The following is a 24,093-nucleotide window of genomic DNA, read 5'->3' on the forward strand; positions in this document are numbered from 1 at the left end:
AGCATGCAGAAAATGTGTTCATCTTCCATCTTGGTATCATCAGTGTGTGCCATTTGCCTGCCCTTCATATGCAGTGAGGGTGCATGCATGGGAGGGTTTTAGTCATGTGTGACATGTGTCAATCAAGTACTGGTTCTCTTGCTTCTCAGCCCTCATTGTGTGCCATGGTGCTAATGCCTGTTTCCATTTCTTTGTTTTTATGTCTTTGCATGGGAAGACGCACCTGATACTGCTGGGGTTGTGGAGATGGTGCAGACCCAGGAGGGGTCCGAGGGCCGACCAACCACCAGTGAGGGACGTGGTGTGGTGGTGGGTGAGAACCCACAAGTGCTGCAGGTCGTGCTCTCAAGGGGTGTCTCTGGCTGCACCTCCCCCGACCTGTACTCAGGTGTTGATTCGGATGATGAGACCTACGTGCCGTCGCAGGTGAGTGTTCCAGGGAGGGATTCTGTTCTGTCCCACCCACCTGCACCAGGGTCAGAACCCTCAATGGGGATGTCAGTGTTGGCAGCTACGCCTTTGGTGGTACGGATGCAGGGTCACACTCCGCGACATCTGATCCTGTTCCTGGGCCAGCAGATCAGAGGGGGAATGCAGTCCTGCAGCCTCAGGCAGTGCCGGCACAGCAAGGCGCAGTTCGCCTTGCCCCAGACAGGTGTGGTGCCCGCCGACGTGGTGGCCGTACGCCACCTGGCAATACCGCATGGGAGCAATCCATTTATGGTACGGCAACCCAACAGGCAGCATCATCCGAGATGATGGCTCAGGCCATGGATATGGTGGCCACTTCCATTGTCCCCCCCTTGAAAGGCTGATGGAGCCACTACAGCAGGCAACCGACTCCATCTGCCAGTCACACAGGGAGGACATGTTGGCGTCCAACAGGGACAGGCGGGCGGCACTGTCAACTCTGCAGGAGGCCATCTCCATAGAGTCCCAGGGCCACAGGGAAGCCCTGAGGCAGGAGCTCCTTCACCTCAGGACGACTCTTGTTGAGCTTGAGGCTTCAACACACCAAAGGACAGAACAGCAGCTGGAGCGTCTCACCCGTACACTCTCAGCTGAGATGCAGACAACGAGGGCGGAGGTCCGGGCATCCCGTGAGTTGTTGCATGGGGACCACCGCACACTCATCCTCCAGAACGAGACCTACCACACCCGCATGCTTGCAGCCATGGAGGAGCAGACTAGGGCCTTGCGTGGGCTGCCTCCCATAGTGCAACCACCTCCGGATGCAGCTGCATAGGTGTCATGATCTCTGCTTCCAAAAGGTCAGGGTTTTCCCAACTCCCTTGGAAGCAGATCCATAACCCAGGTTCCGAGGGCCAACCAGTCCCAATTGGGACCTTTTGGACCCAGTCCTGGCGCCAGTGGCACCAGGCTCATAAATGTGCCCAGTCCCAGCGCTGGAAGCGCCGGGCTCATGATGCTTGGGTGGACTTACCTGCAGCAGACCATGCTGCTTACTTGCCTGACAGCTGAGCCTCTGATCCTCTTCTGTTTGGAACTACTTTTCCTGTTGGGTGGGGCAGGAGCCACTCCCTAGATTCAGAACACTGGAACTCTTCTGGAAAGCAGGAACTCTTTTCTTACCTAGGCGTGGCTGTGGAAGGAGACACCTAAGCACTACAGGAGGCTATTTAAACCACACCCGGTGGATGAATCTTGCTTTGCGTTATTCTGCATCCTCTGCAGCAGAACGCTCATCGTGTCTTCTGCATCGGATCCTGGGCCTAAGGAAAAAGGCTTACCATCCTGAATCCAGTCTTCAGCAACACCTATAAAGACAAGAAAGAACAGGTTAGCATTCCGGCATCTGAAAGACAAAGGCTTACCTACTCTTCGTGCGCTCCGGAGGTCTTCACACTGCATTCCGGCATCTGAAAGACAAAAGCTTACCGACTCTTCGCACGCTCCGGAGGCCTTCGGCGCTGCATCCTGCATCTGAAAGACAAAACAAGGTGCGTTTAAAGACATTGGGGAACTTTGATACTCACGTGCCATTACTCCTTTCCACATCAACCCCAGTGGGTATTCCGGCACCCTGCAGCCGCTCCGAACTCGTACCTGCAAAATAAAAGACAGTTAGAGCGCATCGTGAAGCAGGCAACAAGCGCTTACTTACGTGCTTCCAAGCGCTTCTATTCATCATACGGACTCCATCTTCAACTCACTTCAGCCCATCATCCGCCATCGCCGGAACCTGCAAAACAAGAGACATCATTGCTAAAGACTTTAAAGACAATAGAATTACTCGAAACTTACCGTTCGTGCAGTAAACGACGGACAGCAGTCCTCTGAAGTCAAGAGGCCTGCGCTACCGATCCAGTGAAGAAACTGGTTACAGCACCCTGCCCCGAGGCAGATGGAGAGCTCGGCATTCACTTACCTAAGGTGAGAGCGTTAACCTTTGGGGGTCTACAGGAGAGCAAAAAAGAGAAGAGATAGGGACACCCCATTAACCCCAGTTCATTAATCCCATATTTTCTGTCTGCAGACATCTTACTCTTGAAGTCAGGCATACAGTGCACAGAGGTCCAGCCCAAAGAGCCAACCGGGTGCTACACATCACCTTTGAAGATACGGTAGTCGCCCAGTCAAGACCGGCGCCTCTGCGGGAATCAGGTGAGCGTTACAATAGGGTGATAATAGCGACAGCAGTGATACTCCCACAATAGGGTAGCCGTGTGGGCCATGAGCCCATGGAGGTGTTTTTTTTTCCCAGGATCCACACAGGTGGGTTTTGGTGTGCACCCTGTCCTCGGACCTCCTGGGTGGCCTCCCCAACCCCCCCCCCCCGGGCCCATCAATGGCCATTTTTGATTTTTTTGATTTTTATTTTTGTTTTTATTTTTATTTTTCCCAATTTATTTGGGACAATTTGTTGCCTTCAGTGGTTCCTGTGGGCATACGCTGCATTGTGGCTGGGCACATGCAGGCTTGTCATGTATTTGGTTCAGATGCTTGGGTTTGAGTCACACACACCCCTCCTGCTTCCCGTTTCAATGGGCTTGCAAAGGGTGTGCCCAAGTGACATTGACGTACATGGTGACATTGGACTCCCACTACATGTGTGGGTAGTCTAGTCAATACTGTGTATACATTCCTAGTGCATATTGCTGTTGTGTTGTACACTGCATGTTGCATTGATGTGTAACTCATCATCTGTGTCTACCTCCCAATTTGCAGGTCCCTTCCTCATGTCTACACGAGGCCCTCTAGTTTGGAGATGGGCTCCATGTTGGCAGCAGTGCACCTACAACTCTACATGGCGCCAACACTGTACAGTTGGAAGTGGTGGGAGTGCAGGCATTTCCAGGTGGTGAGACTACTAATTTATTACATTTGTGATGTCATGTTAATGGTAGTGCCTTCTCGAGTTTGTTGTTGGTCCTGCATTACTGTGAGCATTTCAGGTGTTGCAAGTTTCAATTAGGGACACTGTACATTGTGACACTTGTGTCATGTTGTGGGGATTACTTTGTTTACCTGCAAATAGCATGACATGGCACGGTGTGTCGTGTGGTGGTGCTGGGGATGGGTTGGCTGACATGGCACTGTCCTCTTGTTGCATTTTGCAAGTGGGTATTCATTTTAGCTGCTTGAATGTGTTTCTTCACAAAACTGCCTTGGTGGTGTCTGTGTGGGTAGGGATGCACACATTGTAATACTTCCAGGTGAACAATCTCAGGCTGATATGGTTTGCACGGTTGATTCTCCAGACATTCAGGATCAGTGTCAGGTTGAGTCATCATTGATTGTCAGATGGAATGTGCCAGGGCAGTGTGCACTCCACAGGGGTGTGATTTCTATGTGAAGTAATTAGCCACTAGCTGTGTACGGGCTGCCTCCCCCGTGCCCTTTTCCCTCCCATGCGCAGCAGCTGTGCATGTGGTTGGGGATGTGGGGCCACCACCATGTCCACGGCCAGGCCCCGGCGTGTTGCAACGTTGTGCAGGACACATGCTCCCACTATGATCCTGCACACTACTGGGGGAGCGTATAACAGCTGCCCGCCAGAACGGTCAAGGGAGCGAAAGCGTGACTTTAGCACTCTGAATGTGCGCTCCACTATGCCCCGGGTTGTAATGTGGGCTGTGTTATATCTTACCTCGGGTGGCTTGGTGGGGTTCCAAATTGGCGTCATCATGTGGGGGCTGAGAGGGTAGGCACTGTCCCCTGTGGAGGTGGTGATTGGTATCATTGGTGGGGTTGTGACCTTGCTCAGTATCTGACATGCATGCATGTGCAGTGGCATTCATACTCACCAAGCAGCCATGTATCGCCATGCCGCCCAGCTTTTAGGTCCCGGCTTAGGGTGGACATTCGGTAAATGAAGCTGTCGTGGGTGGACCCGGGATAGTTGGCATATACTGAGGTGATGATTCCCTTGGCATTACATACTACCTGGACGTTGATGGAATGCCAGTGCTTGCGGTTCCTATAGATGTGCTCTGATGCCCTGGGGGGACGTAGAGCCACATGGGTGCAGTTCGATGGCACCTAGCACTTTGGGGAATCGTGCCACACCGTAAAAATCCAGGGCGGCAGCATGCCTTTCTGCAGGTGTTCTGGCCAGGTATATGTGCCTGCGGACTGATGGGCGTGCAGTGATGATGTTCAAGACCTGGTGTAGGCAGCGTGACTGGGTGGCCTGTGATACCCCACCCACTATGGCACTTGTCCGCTGAAATGATCCAGTGGCTAAGAAGTGCAGTACATTGAGGACCTTCTCCAGGGGGCTGAGTGCTTGGGAGCACAGGGTGGGTGATGTGAGGTCATCCTCCCACTCACTCACCAGGTCCAGTATTATGTGTGGTGGAAACCTGTACCTCCCATACACCTGGTCATCAGGCATCCCGAAAAGGCTGGTTCTGGGTGTGAATATTCTGGCCCTGACTATCCTCCTCCTCCTCCTTTGGTAGCCCACGGCCACTGCTGCTAGGAACGGTATGTTCATCCTGGGTCTGAGCTTGTTATTTTGTTAGCGCGCAAATTTATGCGTTGCGCGTGTTGTAGGCGAGCGTGTGACCCGCGCACCCCTGAAATCCAGTACCCAGACCAATAGCGTGTGGAAATTCCCGCGCACCCCGGGGTACTGGTGCGCTGACGTACTTGCGTGTGTAAGTGCCCGCGCACCCCTGAAATACACGTACATAGGCCAATCGCGTGTACGCGCACTTTTGTCCAATTACACGCGATGACACTCTGACGTGCTGTCCAATTACACGCGATGACACTCTGACGTGCAGTCTTTCCACGTGTGCTCCGTCATCACGTGCTGTGTGGGAAACACCCGTGCGGGTCACGTCACAGACGCGCTTACGCGCTGAGGGCCTTTGGTCCAATAGAATCGCGTATGCGTGCTGACGCACTTACGCGCTAAGGGCCTTTCCTCGAATTTCACGCTGTCGTGCAGGATTTTCACGTGCCAAATCACTCCGTATCAAGCTGGCCACGCGAAAACACACGGAAGACCACGCTCCTGCCCAGAAGGCCGAATTACTGCCCCCCAGTGCCCCAAGCAGCCTCCCACGTGCCATCTGCTGCTGCCTGCCTGCCTGCCTGCCTGCTGCCACCGTGCCCTGCCATTTGGTGCCTGCACATCAGCCATCTGCAGGGGTCCAGTTGCTGTGTCCACCCCTGCTGGAACTGAAGACTCCCGACTGGGATTACATCGCTCCACAGCCCAGCCCCAGGACCCAGTTGCCCACCCACACCTGCCTCTGGGGTTGCCATGTCGTGCACTTCCACATCTGGCACCAGTGGCAACCCCAGGCCAGAGGGGCAGAGGGGCACCAGCTTCACTGCCACCGAAGTTGGTGTCCTGGTGGAGCATGTCCTGGGGCAGTATGATGCCCTCTTTGGCTCGTCCCGCGCCAGCAAGGAAGGATGGGAGAGGATCTGGGCCGACTGTGTGGTTGCCATCAACGCGGAGGGGGTGGCAACCCGCGACGTCCAGAAGATCAAGAAGCGCTGGGAGGACTTGAGGTCCAGGACCCTCGTGAAGGCCCGGCGCCTCGTGGAGGGGGGCCGGGGCCGCATGAGTTCCATCCAGATGAGGGTCCTGGAACGCGTACGCCCACCGCTCCACGCCCAGATCCTTGAGAGGGAGACCCGTCTGGAGTTGAGCGGTAAGTGTCCAAGCATAGCTGTGTGAGACAGGGCATGTTGCGGTGTGCTGGTTCCCTGATACTTGCCTGTATGTGTGACATAGGCCATGTATGCATGTATGTGTGCAGGGACATCATGGTAATGCATGTGCGACCAGTGATGTGTGAACCACATGGTTGTTGCATGTGTTTAAATGCCACATGGGGAGCCCTATGCAGATTTTAAACATGAGAGCATGCCAGTCTCTGTTCCTGGACATGGGTGGGGGTGAGGGATGGGTGCTGATGCCAGGTACATATATGGTAGCCATGTCTGTGTGCCTGACCTGCGTGTCTGTGACTTGTGCATGCCATGGATGCATGACACATGTGTGTGACAATGCACAGATTCACTGATGCAGCCTAGTTGCCCTAGTATCCGCTGTGTTTGGGGTGTATGGGGCCAGATGGATGTGACTGAGGTGAAGTGTGTGCATGTGATAGGCATGACTCATGATGCATGTGAGTTCCATATCATTGTATGTTTCAAGAGTCCATTGGACATGTATGGAAATGTCCATGGCATGCACCATGCCTGTTACTGTGTGTGTTTTGCCTGGACTGACCCATGTGTTGTGGAGGGACATGATGGAAGTGTACTTTGACAGTGGTACTCATCTGCTATTGCTTCCTGTCTAGGGGACCATTGTACAGTACCCTGATGCTTGTGTTCTTTGTCTCCCTCTACGCAGCGGCTAGTGAAGAAGAGGGCAGAGACGGCGCTGTGGAGCAAGGCGGCGGGGAAGCCCCCACGGCTCCAGCGGAAGGGGTGGGTGAGCCCCCACAGGGGCCTGCTACGGTGGAAGACGGTGAGGAGCCATCCAGGTTGGTGGTTTCCACAGAGGAGGAGGAGGCCGCCACAGGGGCACACATGGGGCCTGGTGGGGGCATCCCTGCTGGTGCAAGTGGTGCAGTCCAGGGCCAGGGGCAGGAGGCAGCACAGGTCACCATGGAGGGGCCTGTGCATGTCGCTGTCCCTGACCCTGTGAGTGCACCACCATGCACCAGCAGGGATGCCCCGTCCCAGGCCCGTCCGCAGGTAGAGGGGATGTCCATGTCACCTGACTCCCCTCCACCTGCGGACGAGGGGACCCGTGTCCGTATGGAGAAGGTCCTGTTTGGGGTTGCGATGCGCGGGGGGTGCAATTCGTGATGATCTGCGTGGTTCCCGGGAGGAGCACGCACATCATCACGAAGAGCACCGTGCCGACGTGGCCCAATTGGGATCTTCCATGTTCGGGGGTTTCCTGCATGTGTCGGCCAATCTGGCGACCCTCTCCTCCTCTGTCGAGGCTATACGCCGGTCGTTCTCCTTGCCGTCTTCCGGCCCAGATGCCACCAGGGCCCCCTGTGGACCTGCCCTGACCTATGCAGCCAGCTCGGTGGGGATCCCATCCCTGCCACAGTCGGGAGTCGGAGGTCAAGCAGGGGTGGACAACACAGCAACTGTACCCCAGCAGATGGAGGATGTGCCGGCATCATCAGGCAGGGCACGTGCACGACGGCGTCAGTGGATTCCATCAGCCTGGATGCCGTCGTGCTGGCAGAGGCAGTTGCGTTGGAGGCAGCAGCAGAGTCAACGTGGGAGGCATTATGGCTCGGGGCCATCAACATCGGAGGGGCAGGCATCGGCCGGAGGGCAGGAGGACCCAGGACAGGAAGTGTCTTCCGTGTGGCTGCGGTTGGGCCAGCAGATAGGTGCGGAGCGGCGGCGGGCGGAAGAGGAGCGTCTCATGATGGTCAGGGCGGAGAACTCCATGCGGAGGGCCCTGAGGTGGGCCGAGTGCCTCGAGGCAATCCGCAGGCGGTTGGAGGAGCAGATGGCGTCGTCCCTGCGGACCCTCGGGACCATGGAACAGGATCGCCTCCGGGACATAGACGAGGAGTTTGATGATGCCCTGGCCCGGAACACTACGGAGTGAGCCGCTGTACTTGCCCGCCGCCTTTGTATATAGTTCTTTAGTTTTAGGTTTCATTTGTTTATTCTTATGATTTGGAGTCGACGGACACAGCTCCACTTTTTGTATATAGTTGCATTTTTGTTAGTGTTTTTAGTAGGTTTCCTTTGTTCAGTTGGGCTCATGGACCCTTGGATATTTTGTACATAGTTCTTCATTGGATTGTTTTATTTTTTAATTTTTTATTTCTTCTCCATGGAGCAATGGTGTTTGGATTTATTTTTTTTCTGTCGGATTGATTTCATTTTTAATGTGACTTTGAAGTACATTTTTTTTGGATTTGGTGTTTTTAATTTTTTTGGACGGACATGCACCTTTTCTTTTTTTCATTGGCATTGTAGTTTGTTTCATTTCATTTGCATTCATATTTTTTTAATACAATTTTGTTTTCATACTTCACTGTGTGGGATCATCTCATTGGTTTCATGCATGTCATGTTGGGTGTTTTCCAATTCATTTGCAACCATTGTGTGTGACAGACATGGGTTCATTTGCTTTATGTACGTTGGGGGTGTAACATGTAATTTCCATTTCCATGTGGGTGAATGGGTTACTTGGTAGGGCCTTTTGGCTGTGGAGGCTGACCATTACGCACATGGTTGGTGATTGTGAGGACCTGGGTGCAGGGAGACATGAGTGGGGGCCTGGTGGAGGCTGCCCCTGGTGGCTGGGGGGTGGGGGTGCTGGGAGACATGAGTGGGGGCCTGGTGGAGGGTGCCCCTGGTGGCTGGGGGTGGGGGTGGTGGGAGACATGGGTGGGGGCCTGGTGGAGGGTGCCCCTGCACTGCTGGGGGGTGGGGGTGATAGGGGACATGAGTGGGGGCCTGGTGGAGGCTGCCCCTGCACTGCTGGGGGGTGGGGGTGGTGGGAGACATGAGTGGGGGCCTGGTGGAGGGTGCCCCTGCACTGCTGGGGGGTGGGGGTGATAGGGGACATGGGTGGGGGCCTGGTGGAGGGTGCCCCTGGTGGCTGGGGGGTGGGGGTGGTGGGAGACATGAGTGGGGGCCTGGTGGAGGCTGCCCCTGGAGGCTGGGGGGTGGGGGTGGTGGGAGACATGGGTGGGGGCCTGGTGGAGGGTGCCCCTGGATGCTGGGGGGTGGGGGTGGTGGGAGACATGGGTGGGGGCCTGGTGGTGGCTGCCCCTGCACTGCTGGGGGGTGGGGGTGGTGGGAGACATGAGTGGGGGCCTGGTGGAGGCTGCCCCTGGTGGCTGGGGGGTGGGGGTGGTGGGAGACATGGGTGGGGGCCTGGTGGAGGGTGCCCCTGGATGCTGGGGGGTGGGGGTGATAGGGGACATGGGTGGGGGCCTGGTGGAGGCTGCCCCTGCACTGCTGGGGGGTGGGGGTGGTGGGAGACATGGGTGGGGGCCTGGTGGAGGGTGCCCCTGGATGCTGGGGGGTGGGGTGGTGGGAGACATGGGTGGGGGCCTGGTGGAGGCTGCCCCTGCACTGCTGGGGGGTGGGGGTGGTGGGAGACATGAGTGGGGGCCTGGTGGAGGCTGCCCCTGGAGGCTGGGGGGTGGGGGTGGTGGGAGACATGGGTGGGGGCCTGGTGGAGGGTGCCCCTGGATGCTGGGGGGTGGGGGTGGTGGGAGACATGGGTGGGGGCCTGGTGGAGGCTGCCCCTGCACTGCTGGGGGGTGGGGGTGGTGGGAGACATGAGTGGGGGCCTGGTGGAGGCTGCCCCTGGTGGCTGGGGGGTGGGGGTGGTGGGAGACATGGGTGGGGGCCTGGTGGAGGGTGCCCCTGGATGCTGGGGGGTGGGGGTGATAGGGGACATGGGTGGGGGCCTGGTGGAGGCTGCCCCTGCACTGCTGGTGGGTGGGGGTGGTGGGAGACATGGGTGGGGGCCTGGTGGAGGGTGCCCCTGGATGCTGGGGGGTGGGGGTGCTGGGTGACATGAGCAGGTGTGCAGGGTAGTCCCCTGTGGTGTGTGCTGCCTGCAGGGGCCGTGGAGGGTGTGCAGGGAATACCTGGGAGCACACAGCCAAATCGCGTGTAGAATTTCCCGCGTACCCCTGTCATACACGTGGCCAGCCAAATCACGTGTGGAACTTCCCGCGCACCCCTGAAATCCACGTACCCTGACAAATCGCGTGTGGAACTTCCTGCGCACCCCTGAAATACACGTACCCGGCCAAATCGCGTGTGGAACTTCCCGCGCACCCCTGAAATACACGTACACGGCCAAATCGCGTGTGGAACTTCCCGCGCACCCCTGAAATCCACGTACCCTGACAAATCGCGTGTGGAACTTCCCGCGCACCCCTGAAATCCACCTACCCGGCCAAATCGCGTGTGGAACTTCCCGCGCACCCCTGAAATCCACATACACGGCCAAATCGCGTGTGGAACTTCCCGCGCACCCCTGCAAACCACGTACCCTGACAAATCGCGTGTGGAGCTTCCCGCGCACCCCTGAAATACACGTACAGGGCCAAGTTCCACGTACCCGGATAAGTCGCATGTGAGACTTCCCGCGCACCCCGGTATACACGCACACATATTTTTTGTCAGCGGGTGTCTGTGTTTGTGGGTACCCCTTTGCACGTCATTTGTCCTGGAGGGCCACAGTATAGGACATTCATCATGGCTGTATATAGGTGCTATTTGTTGGTGCACCTTTTGGCGCACATTTCTTACAGGCGCAGAGACGCTACCGCCTGCTTTCTTGTGGCGGTCGTGTTTGTGCCTGTGCGCTGGTTTGAGCGTGCGCTTTTTTGCCCTATTCTATTCCATGAATACGTGTTGTAGGCGAGCGTGTGGGCGTTCCGCGCACTTGTACCCTGTACTTCCCCCGTGACGCCCACATTTTGGCAAGTTGTTCCCCATTCCGAGTGTTACGCCCCGTGTTCTGCCTACTTTTCTTGCGTGTGCCGCGCTATGTGCGATTTTCGCTGTGGACTGTGCGATTTTCGCTGTGACCTGGCGCACGCAGTTAGATGGCCTGTGCGCCAACGTGCGCCGCGCACTTTTTTATCGCACATCCGATGGTTTTCTCGCGCACGGCCTTCCATGAATCGATGTGCGCTGCTTTTTGTGACATTTTCGCACTTGCACTGCGATTTTCGCTATTCCACTGCGATTCGCACGTTTTTGGCCACTTGCGCCGCGCTAATTATTCCATGAATCGGCCTGTTGATTGTTCACTGACAGCGCTGGTAGATCAAATGCGCAATAACAGCGAAGACAAAAAATTACTTGCTGAAGCTTTGGGGCTGTTGAAACACAAACAGCGCAGTCCCTCATGGGAAAAGTGCAAATTTGGCAAGGAACATATCCAATGCATCCATTCTGAATTATCGCAAACTAAACAAAATGTATGTAACAAAGAACCCAACACAGAACTCATCACTGAAGACAGGCATGGAGTTATGGAAACACATATAGTCAACGCCTCTGTGTAAATCTTGGCGCAGGACATGGGGATAGTCTCCTCCTTTGCAAGTGCTGTTCAAAGCGTGAACCAATGTAAAAACCACGCAAACTTAGACATTCAAATACCATCGACGTCAGCTGTTGGTGAAGGCTTAAGTGGCAACCTAATCGTGGCACCGCAGACTGGCCCTAATGCAAATGGAAGCAAGGACGGGATGTTTGCCATCGTTAATGTCAAGAACATTATGATGGCAGAAAGTCTGCACCTAAACCACTTCAAGTGAAAAAATCTAAAAATCAAAACAAGAGGAAATCCCGAATGTCGAACAGCTCGAGAAAATTCTTACGCAATATCAAAACTGTGAATTTAACTCTAAACACAGACAAACTTAGTGGCGCAATGGAGAAACCTGAAAAGAGTAAAGCATCGGAAATAGCAAATCATGAAGGAAACATAGCTGTTGAAATATCGAGTAGTGATGAAATGTCGATTGACTTACTAAATTTGTCTACATATGAAAATGACGAGATGATGGAGAACATTCCAGTTAATTCTGGCGAAGTGAATCAGATCAGCAATGGCTCCCCTCTGCAAGAAGACTCTGCCAGCCGTGCCAAAATGTTGAACGAAGCAAGAGTGTTGCGAGTTTGCACTCTGTTACTACCGAATGTTCCAACACAAATAAAGCCTCCTAAAGCTTTGAGTCCAACTTTTATCACGCTGGAAGAAAAACTGAAAACATTTGCAGATGCCCAGACGTTGAATGTGTCAAACCCAGGGTGCTTCGACTTAGTACCTGTAAATCGTATTGATATTAGAAAGGAAACGGAGGATAAGGCTGTGACGTTTGCATCAGCGTCAAGACCACTGTGCCAGGTTCCTAGTTCTGCCAATCCACATAGAGTTCAAGAAAAGGAAGTCGAACCTTGGCGAATGAGCAATAACACTAAAAGTGCTCTGTCAAATTCCATGAAGAAAACACATTCTACCTACTGCCTGGTCCTGCAACGCATCCTATAAAGTAAGGATGGCTTCATCGTAAATCAAAACAATGTATTACGACTGCTACATCATGTGCTGAGCCTTAGGAAAATTGAATCAAACGACATAAAAACAGTGGAATTCATCAAAGAACACCAAAATGACATAGTGAGTCTGCGTATTGATTCCAGAATAATATGTAACATTCTGCTAGAGGCAGCTCCTGTACTACTTTCATTGGGTTTTGACATTTCCGAAACAAGAAATGAACACATAAATGGAAGTGAGGGCAAATCCAATAGCCCAAAGGTGATGTGTGTTTTGAGTCAAAATAAAATCACTGCAAATGAAAGTCATGCAAACCTCAGGAGCAGGGACGATGAATCGCTATTCAACCAGTACAAAAAATCAAATATAAAGCCAAACTTCACTTTGAAGGAACTTGACAATACTCTACAGGTGGCTCAAATAGGTGAACGGATTAAAATCACATTTGAATGTGGAAACAAAATGAACAGTTGTGACCAATGTAAAGAGGGACTGCAGAACGCATCACAGGAATCAGACAATTGGAACTGGCTGGCCAAAGCATTAACAGGACAGAATCAGAATTAATGCCAAAAATTGGGAGAACAGACCATACTTGCCTTTGGTTCTTGGAATACCAGAGGCTTCTTGAATCGGTACCAACTAGATTGGTTGGACGGCCTGGACATAGCTTGTGCACAAGAAACCTGGCTTGAGGATTGCCCAATCTCCGATGAGTTCGAGATTGCAATAAATCCGGCAATCAGGAAACAAAAAGGAAGACCAACGGCTGGCCTTTTGACCTGTGTAAGAAAAAGTTCTGGATACAGAACCGTCGGGCCCAGGATCACCTCAGCGTATATTCAAAGGACAATCATCGATTCAGAAGGGAAGTTTAACTCTGAAAAAGGTCCCATTTACATCATTAATGTATATTGGCAGCACAAAGCAGCAGGGACAACCAAATGTATGCATCAAGTATCTGCATTAATTGACAAGATCAATGAGGAAGAAACTTCACCAAATATACTCTTGTGTGGGGACCGTAACATCAATTGCCTGGATGTAAAACAGACTAGTACTTATGGAAAATCCAGAAAAGCCCATGTGGCAGCTCAATGGGGCATCGAAATGGAAACAAAAAACATGTCCATGCTGAATGGAAACACAACAGGGGAAGCTCCTGCTAAATCTACTCGGAGGAGAAATCTTCAGGAATCAACCCTAGACTATTACTTTGTTTCCGACAACATACATGAACGTGGAGTTTTGCTACAGGTGATTCATAAAGCACAGAGGGATCATGATTTGGTGAGGTTGCTTGTTGCTTTATCTGCAAAAAAAACACTGTGCGGTTGAATCATAATGTAGCAGTGTCTAGTCTGGCAGGGTTAGACTTCGGCTCAACGACAAAGACTTATGGTTGTTTTCAAATGCCTACCATAAGGAACATGGCAAAGTTGAATATTAACATCTCCTGACACAATTTGTCAAGAAAAAACAGGGGCTACGGAGCAGTGCATTTAAACCTAAACACACCTTTGACCTTGTAGTCTTGAGAAGAAAACGCAAAATGAGAACTGAAACCAGACAATGTTCAAAAACAGACAAAACATCCTATACTGTTGAAAAGAAATCAATAAAACAAAAATATAAAAACTGGTTCAAATCACACAAGGCTATTACTTTACAGCAAGATGCAGAGACAATGATGTCCAAATTAACAAATAAAATTCCTGCGTCTTCTGGAGAACCATCAATGAAGAAAGTGGGCTGCAATCGGCAATTCAGACAAATATGGTGTCTGAAAGCAAATGGAGTCATATTACAGCCAGATGTACAGCAACAAGGGAAGTCGCAAAGAACCAGCGTTTCCTAAACTAGATTGTTGGGACCTCAAATTCGATAAGGGCAACACTTTGAACATCATCACCAAAAAAATAAGCTTGTCACGGGCTCCTGGCCCCGACGGTCTGACTAATTAAACACTAAAGAGGAACCCAGAAGATTGTGCCGATTTCTGTTACTCACTATTTACAAAGATTACATCTAAATGTGCAACTCCTTCATCATGGAAAAGTGTGATTATTGTACCACTCTTCAAAAAGGGCAACAGAGCTAACCCCAAGGACTATCCCCCAATTGCACTCTTGGATGTGCTGGGCAACATTTATGCCACTCATCCTCAACATCAGCCATTAGAGTGGATCATTTCTAGTAAGCACATTGTCTTCAGGCAATCAGGCTTTGTCAAGGGTTTGGGGTGCAGTCTGAATCTACTAATTATAAACATCATGAAAATGGAGGCCATAAGAGTGGGTGGAAAGGTTTATCTCGCCTTCATAGACCTTTCCCATGCTTTTGACAGTATAGATTGTGAAACTTTGTGGACCAAAATGCATAAATGGAACTGTCCTCTAAGCTTATTACGGGCCATTAAAGAGCTGCATACCAACACTGAAGTCAGGATCAGTTTACATCGGGCCGGCACCCTCTCGTCAGCAATACGAACGTATTGTGGTGTAAAGCAGGGGTGTCCACTGGCCTCAATAATCTTTAATTTGTTCCTGTGAGACATTGCTCTAACCATCGAGCATGTTCCATCGTTTCCACCAAAAATTCATGGGTCTCAAATAAGTTGGCTCCTTTATGCAGATGACTTAATTCTGCTGGATGCAACACCAATAGGACTTCAACGAAAGTTGTGTGCCCTTGAGGAATATGATAACACCAACAGGTTGTGCATCAACCGGAATAAGTCAGATATCCTGACGCTACAAGACCTAAGGAAAAACAAGACCCATTCTAAAACAAAATTTCAGTGGCAATTGGAGTCTTTGAAAACCGTATTCCACACCAGATACTTGGGCATGCAGATCTGCTCCAATTTGAACGACGCACCATGGGTTGAAAATATTAAAATCAAGTGTCGACAATTAGCAATTCAAGCAGCTGTGCTAAATAAAAAATATGGTACATTTTCCTTGATACCAGTGGTCGCTTTCTTCAAACAAAAAGCAGTCCCTGCTTTAATTCATGTAGCGGAGGGTGTGTTAGGCTGTTCACATGAGCTCTGGGCTACATTGGAAACATCTTTTGGTCCAAAGTATTATGGCTACCAAAGGGAACACCAACAGCGTGCATCCACTACAAACTTAATTTAACATCAATAAATGCAAGAGTTTGTTTGAACATGCTCCCACTCTATCATAAAATGACCATGAAAGATACTCTCCCACAATTCAAAATCCTATATGATCCAGGCAATGGAAATAAACAGTGCATATTGTCTTTGTAGGCAGATAGTTGCAAAGAAATACGAAAAGAGCTTGATATCGACATCACTACTATTCATACCAATCCGAATCTTGTTAAAATAATACTCTGGAAACGAGATTGGACTGTGACTGGTGAACAGAGATTGAACCAAAAGATAATGAAGAATGCACCAACTGAAGCAAAAGCACTGAACAAAACACAAAAATATCCGATGAAATTTCCTGATCGGCATTGTAGAGCCCTGCACATGAAATTCTGCTTGAACTCGTTCAAGACTAAAGAGAGACTAAGCCTATGGACAAACTATGCTGGGAGTAAATAAACCTGTAGGCTGTGCAATTATCAAGATGAAACATTAAAACATCTCATGCTATTTTGTACTGCACTGCATATGGAAAGAACAAAGCATTTTCAGAGTTTAATGGCAAAGAGGGAGTCATTAAGCGCTGAGGACTGGTGGCAAGTGTTTTCGAAGAATCCAACAGGAAACTAACAATTGCCTTCGCTTTCTTTTTGGAAGATGTGAAAAATCGATTGGCAACAGAGAAAGACAGTATTTAAAAATTGAGAAGTGCCATGATTATAACTGCTATCACGCATGAGATTTATGTAGAGAACACTAATTTTCATTGACTTTTCCTTCTGCAATTTGATTTATGTTAATTGAAGATGATATGACTTGATTTGATAATCTTAACTTTCACAATAACTTGTATTTTAAAGGTTTGTAATAAAACATATAAAATAAAATTAAAATAAAAAAATAGTTGGTGATACTAGATATTTTGGATGTTGTTTGGGAAACACAGTCACTGTGAATTGTATAATATCCGGCTAACAGATATTTTCTTCTATCTTACATGACCACGGTCAGTGTGGAACGAGTCTGGAGGATAGAAATGAGATCCAGATAGTGTTGGGCCTGCAAAAGAGGGGCCATTGGATATCTTATGTAGCCTGGTGTAACTCCGTACGGACGGGATGTTGTTGTTGACACAAGCACCTTCACTACAGGCGGTGCGTGACGTGGCGCTATGAGCCTGTGATTGGTTGCGTAGCAACAGTATACACTACCAGGATAATTTAACGTATAGCATGTTATTTATACATTCATTCCAAATTACAGAATGATCACAGACTGACTAGTCCGCAGTTTAAATACACTTGTGAAACACATTATTTATCGTTTGGTTTGATGAGTTTTTGATGAGTTTTTGGCAAAATGAGAGGTGAGCTTAATATATTGCTTTTTGTACATTTCCACCGTGAATACTGGTGAGTACTGCGAATATGTGAAGGATAAAGAGCATGACGCAGGAGAAGGAAAGGCTAATATCTACCACATATTATTTACTATAGATCAATTTGAGCGCATGCTCAAACGTTTTGAAAGAGACCTATGCAACATGAAAACATCCAGTTGTGGGTGAGTGTTTTTTGAGGTCCCTGAATACATTGTAGGAACGGCTAGGAAAATGCAATTGCCTAAAGGCTTATAGCACTTCTCTTGCTTTGATTATAGGTTGTTACCTGTATGATGGATATCCTATTAGAGAGGTCAGTAATTGAGGTAATTTGAAACTATTGCTTGGTTATTACTGTAGTTGAATGATCAGAATTTAATGATGGGTCATTATGATTTTTTAGGCTTAAAGAAACTAGAAAAAGCAGTATAACGGCATTGAAAACAGACATTGGATCCGAAACGCATCAGCACCCGCGAAGTGTCAGCAATTCACAGCATTAGGACTGAACACTTCCTGTTAAACTGCTTGGTGTTTGTAGAATGTTTATTTTATTTGACATTTGTTGTAATACTTCTATGGGTTCTCTTATACCTATATGGTCATTGGAAAAGCTATTTCTCTTTAAAGTTGTTATTTCTAAAAAATTGACATTCAAATTGTTAATTTTTGCTATTTCGAATCCAATGTGAGGTTCCACTTAGGAACTGACTTTGTTCCTGTCAATTTAATTTGTGTTCAATGTATGAAACAAATACTTCATTGTACCTGAGTGAAGTACTCTTTTTGGACCCAAAATTATATTTCTCGTCTCCATTACATTTAAAATTATATGTTTACATCGAATTGTGAAACTCAATTTTAGAACTACATTGGGAATAGTCCCACAGGAGTGCACTGGGGGTCACCCTTTGGAAACAATAGGTTTATTCTTTTTACTGTTCTGCTGAGGTCCCAAATGGTCAGGGGACATTACCCCACTGCACCTGAAATATTATTCAATCATTGAATTTTCTAAGGAATATTGTATTCAATTTATTGATTTAGTAGTGCACCTCAGCTTCTCAGTGTTCTTCCCTGGTACCTGCCACGTGTCGCTGGCTCTCCCGCCAAAGGTAAGAAATGCTGACAAGTGGCAGCTTGAAAGCATCTCCCTCCTGCTACATTGTCCATACTCGTGTTTCTGCCTTCTCCTGACGTCCTGCTTCCTGCTTCACCTGCTCGGCTTCTCTCCTCTCCTTTCCGACTCCTGATTGAAAGTGCAAGCCATTTTTAAATTAAATGTATCACGCAGCTTATCTCCATTGTAACAACTAGTCTGCGTGTTTGGCTTGGGGTTTCTTTCAATCCATACTAACTCCTTCTTCCTCTTTCTCATCTCAGTACTTCAGGCATTATGGGAGTTGGAGTCCATAGTATTCATAAGATTTCTAATGTGATTTTGTTTGAGATTTCTATTTAGGACAAAAACACCAGATACAAAGTATTTTAATTATGTGTATTTGAGGTGTGAATGCTATTCTCCTCAGAGTGTTTTGCAGAAAGGGTTCTTTGGTTCCTACAATGGGAGGGACTTGTAAAGTGACAATCAGCCATTTAGAATTCATGAATTATGGTGTCTTCCTCTCTGGGAAAGAAAGAATACCATGTCTCTTCCGATGGGGTCACCACTTTTCCTTCCTAGCCATCTCCTCCCATGTGATCCTTCCTCTTAATACCAACTCCAGGGTTAGGATCAGGTAGCGACTGCCTCCCCCTGGCCACATATCAGAATATCTTTGGCTGGCGATCAGTGATGACTCCACAGGACTCATCACATACCCTTCCCCTAAAGGTATTACGGTGCAGTAATTGCACCGAAAACCAGCATTTTCCCGGTGTGTTTACCCCCAGCTCTGAGCTGGGGGTAAACACGCTATACTCATGACTGGGCGAACCCTTTAAATGCGGCGGTAACCCTGTTACCACCGCATTTAAGGGCTACTGCCCATCTCGTGATGAGGCCCAGTGTCTATGTGTTTTATGTCCTATTTGTAACACTCTGTGTCAGGACTCCTACCTGGATCGCTGGGTGATCTTTTTTGTTGGGTGTTGACTCTATCCAAGTGTTCCTGTTTTCTGTTTCTGTCAGGACTCTTCTCTTTGTAGAGATAGGGCCTGTCTCAGTGGGAGGTCAGTCTGGGGCTGAATGCAAACCAGAACACAGACAGGCTTACTGTAAGGAACTCATGGTGGCAACAGTTAAGACAGACACAAGGGATCACAGTTCAAGGGTGTTTATTAAACTGCAAAGGTAGGTTGGAAAAATGCCTAATCTAAACCTAAAACAAGCTTCGACCATCAAATAAGGCTGTGTCATGTCTTACCATGGCAGGCCTTTCTGGTCAGCATAGAAGGTTCGCTCTTTGATCACAGAGGCCATTTTACCTACCAAGATAGCTGCCGCAAGTGTTCCTGGGTTGCTGAACGCTGTCTAGCTTCGACAGCGCTTACTGGAGCCGGAGATTCTTAATCGCCGGGGACATAGCAGACCTTGCGTCTCAACGCTTGGTTGTACTGCCTTTCCACCGGTTTGTACTTCCCTAGCTCAGCGCTACCCTTGTCCATCCCTCCTTCTTGTGCTCTCTGCCCTTGTTCTCCTTCCTTCCTGGTTCTGTTCTTGTTCCTTCCTCCATGTTCCTGCTGCCCTCCTGGGACTTCTTGCCTTTCCTGGTTGCCTCCCACTATGTTCCCTGGATTCTGTTTGCTGTATTTCCTGTACATTCTTATACTAACATCCAATATAATTCTGGTTTGCCTGCACTGCCACTTTACAACAACACGTTTCTTCCCATTTATTGGGGTTTTTTGTCCCCATACTGGGTGGTCTCCCCAGGCTCAGTGTGCATGGTGCTATGTTTACTAGGCACGTTGGTGTCAGGGGAGGCTCGCCCCTTTCTTCACGAAACCCGGACCACAAAGAAAAACATCAAGAAAACAACTAAAAAGAAATCATTGCAGAAGATTCCACAGGTGAGGTCTGAACCACTAACTCCTAAATCTGTCAGTTTGAGACCTCAACTGGCCACACACCTGTGGAAATGGACCTCAGTCCAGGATTTGCTACGAGGCATGCAGGAGCTCTCCACTGAGGACCAGAATTTAAAGGCCAATAATTCTGCCCTGAGACAATTAGTATTATCTGGAGATACTTTTTTGCAAGTAGGGACATCTATGGGAGGAGTGTTTGAGAAGTACAATGGTTCCCATAAGACTTTACAGGCATTTTTGGATTCCTGTTTGGTACACTTTACCTATAAGCCCTATTTTTATTCCACAGATACATCCATGGTGGGCTTTAATATTCCACACCCTTAGTAGGCTTGGGAGACCCACCATTGGACAATTATAATGGGTGTGTTGTGTCCTTCAAGGCCATGATTGATCGGCCCGACATGGTTTTTCAGCCAAGCGGAAGCTACTTGAATTTCAACAAGGAATGCAGGACATACTTACCTATGCCACGAGATTTAAGCAATTGACTAAGGAAGCCGATCAGTCTTCTAATCCCTGCTTTCCCTTATTCAGGAGAGGACTGAATGAGGAGATAAAGGATGAGTTGTCACGTGTTGCCCGGCTAGGCTCCTTTCAGGCCCTCCTAAACATGGCTATGCAAGTCGACTATCTGCTGCCGGAACGGAAAGCTGAAAGAAGAAAGACTTGTTCCTCACCCTTGAAACCTGCTTCCATCTATCCGAGTCCCCGTGAAGCACCACAGTCCTCTATGGGAGAGCCTGAACCCATGTAGATGGGTTCACTACGAGGACCTCTTACCCCTGAAGAGAGGAACGAAGAGTGGAGAAGGGCTTATGCCTGTGCTGTGCTTCTCTGAAACACGTGGTATGCAATTGTCCCATTGCTCCTCCAAGGCGTCAGGGAAAGGCCAGCTCCCGTTCTGAAATGGCGCTCAGGTTCGCAAGGTCCTTTTTCTGCCTCTCTGGGACCCATATCACATTCCTCGTTGGTGGTTCTTCAAGTTTCCTTATTGTCCAATCAAGGTTAAAGCGATTCTGTACTTTTATTAGTTTATTCTGGTGCCATGGGGATATTCCTTGATGATGATTGGGCTGTCAACATCGGATTCCCAGAGAAAACAAGGAACATGTCCAAGCAGTGGAAGGAATCGATGGACTCCCTTTATCTTATGGCCCAATTATGCAACACTCAAATCATCTTTTCCTGACCACAAACAACCACCAAGAATGCCTCTGCTTTGATATTATCAAGGCAGCCCACTATCCAGTGGTTTTGGGTATGCTAAGGCTTCATCAACATAACCCGTTCATAAACTTGGCTGCGGGTTGACTTTTTCTGGTCTCGGAATACTGTCTTTCTCATTGCCTTGTGGGAAACTCAAATACCACCCAGAGCCCACCGCTCGATCACACTGAAGAACATCCTGTCTCTGTTTCCAACATCAACCATGTGCCACAGGAATATCAGGATTTTGCTGATGTTTTCTCAGAAACGTTAGTACAATCTTTACCCACTCATCATCCTGAGGATTGTGCCATCGAAATGGCAGAGCATAATATCATACCATTTGGAAGAATGTCCATCCTATCCACCCCTGAAAAGAAGGCCCTCAAAGATTACTTGACAACAAACTTGGAAAATGGTACCATTCGACCGTCTAAATCTCCAGTTGGAGCTTCTCTATTTTTTGTTCCCAAGAAGGACACTACGGAGTTGCGCCCCTGTTTGGATTATAGAGGCCTTAATTTGGTTACTCAAAAGGATAGGTATCCTTTACCCCTCATTTCGGACATCTTGGAGGCCCTTCAAGGGGTGGTGTTGTTTTTCCAAGTTAGACCTTCGGGGGGCTTACGACCTTATTTGGATAAGGGCTGCAGACAAGTGGAAGACTGCCTTCCGGACCACCTTTGGTCATTTCAAATATTTAGTGATGCCCTTTAGCCTGTCTAACGCACCAGCGGCCTTTCAGTGCTTCATGGATCAGATCTTTTCTGACATGTTCCTTTTTGTAATCGTCTACTTGGATGACATACTGATCTATTCCCGGGATCCCAAATTTCATCAGGAACATGTTACCAAGGTTTTGACTCGACTTTGTGAAAAAAATGTGTTGGCTAAACCTGAGAAATGCCAGTTTCATGTATCTACCATCCGTTATATCGGATTCGTGTTAAGCCCTCAGGGTATTTCCCTGGATCCCAATAAGGTATCTGCTGTCACTTCCTGGCCAATTCCCACTACAGTAAAAACAGATCCAGTCCTTCCTTGGATTAGCTAACTTCTGTAGAAAATGAATTCTATCATTGTAAGACCCATTATTGCCTTACTCAAGAAAGATATTCCTTTTGTCTGGTCACTTACCCAAGATTCAGCCTTCAAACTGTTAAAGAAAAAATTCTCGGAAGGTCCTATACTTTGTCAACCAGACGTTTCTTAACCTTTTTTTGTGGAAACTGATGCCTCTAATTTCGCTGTTGGTGTGGTGCTTAACCCTTTAAAAGCCATGGGTTTCCCCCCCCCAGTGCCAAGGCCTTTTTTGGTGATTTTGGTATGTCGCCATTCAATGCCTTGTAACATTTTTGTTACACAGGATATCTCGGCCAAATTTGGCCCCTTTTTTTCCCACATGTAGGCGGTCGTAGGATATTGTAGGGGTGGTGGGAGAAAATTTAAAAAAAAGGGCGAAGATTTTAAGAGCTAGAAAGAAATGGTTTGTTGTGCTGAATTTCCCAATTACTTGGCTTTCAGGAACAGGTTGAGTGGAAACGAAAAAAAAAATATTTTGATGTGATTATCAACCGTTTTGTGAGAGGTAGGCGATTTTGGCCTTTTTTGCCAAATGGACATGCATGGACGGAATAGAAGAAAAGGGTAGGAAAGCCGAATTGGAGGACAAAAAGGCATACATTTCTGAAAAGTAGACACAATTCCAAGTTTAGGAAGGGGTGATTTGCGCAGGGCAGGCAACAACTCGGTAGGGGAAAATTCCATAGTTTGGGGAAAAAGCGGGAAAATGACCGGATAAAAAGTTTTGTGGTGGACATTGTTGGCTTGGTAAGGCAATGGCTTCTATGAATTTTGAGAAAAGCAATGCTCTGAAACATTCCCCTGACTCTTGCAGTTAGGAAATCACACCTTTTTGTACTGTTTCACAAAACAAGCAATACCACAATCCAAACACTGAGCCATGGTACACAAGAGTTTTATGCTTACGGCCTGAACAGACGTACTTAGCAGGTGTAAATCAGGAAAACCAATGTGGTGAGGAACAGCAAGCATACATTTTTTGAAAGAGCACAGGCAGACCTTTTTAAGGGTAGGTGATTTGTGCAGGTTACAGAAGGGTATGGTGCCTAAAGCAGCGACTACATGTAGGGCTCAACAAAACAATAGTATCCACACATTCACACAGTGCTTTACAAATAGCTTTTGATACAAAAGAGGCACTTAGCTCTGTGGGTGAGTGCTGGCCTCCTGCCTGCGCACTCTCAGGTCCGGAACTCGGAGCAGTTCAAATGCTGCAAGAGAGTTTTACTATTAGTGACCTGTGTTACTTCACATAGGCACAATACAAACCATAAAACACACAACAGTGAGGCATGCCACCTCTGGGTTTAGTTAGTGCAAGCACATGCACATTCTGGGTTAATCCGCTCACAGAGCTTAACAGTGTCCAAGAACTGACAAGAGTTTAGCGCCCGGTTACGTTAAGGGATTGAGAACGTGTGGCCCAAGTTCGCCACACGTGGCTTAAAAAGAATAAGACCCATCATGCTGCCAAAGTTTTTCCCCATGTGGATTAAAATCAAAAGCACTCCATGCTGCCCAAGTTTTGCCGCACGTGGCTGTGCTCAGAATGCTCTCCGTGCTGCCAAAGTTTACCGCACGTGGCTGAAAGTAAGTTGGGTAAATAAACGCTGCACGCGTTAGTCTTAATGCTGCATGCAAACCCAAACCGCGTTGCTTAAATACAGCAGAACGCGGTTAGAGATTTAGCTTTGCCCTCGGCAGGGGACGTGATGTGGCTGGGCGGTGCCCCCTGCGTGTGCCCCGTAGAGG

At 48.9% G+C, this 24,093-nt stretch overlaps 1 long non-coding RNA gene across 1 annotated transcript in view; it reads left to right on the top strand.

Annotated features, from left to right (window-relative positions):
- LOC138467120 (uncharacterized) overlaps positions 1 to 17,817 on the top strand; it is a 70,747-nt gene extending 52,930 nt beyond the window's left edge. The window contains exon 3 of the long non-coding RNA XR_011268052.1: positions 17,423 to 17,817. This is a non-coding gene — a long non-coding RNA (uncharacterized lncRNA). The remainder of the gene's footprint in view (positions 1 to 17,422) is intronic.
- The last annotated feature ends 6,276 nt before the right edge of the window (positions 17,818 to 24,093 follow it).

The sequence above is a fragment of the Ambystoma mexicanum genome, chromosome 4q (assembly GCF_040938575.1).
Source record: "Ambystoma mexicanum isolate Mex_15411 chromosome 4q, UKY_AmexF1_1, whole genome shotgun sequence".
Lineage (NCBI taxonomy): Eukaryota > Metazoa > Chordata > Amphibia > Caudata > Ambystomatidae > Ambystoma > Ambystoma mexicanum.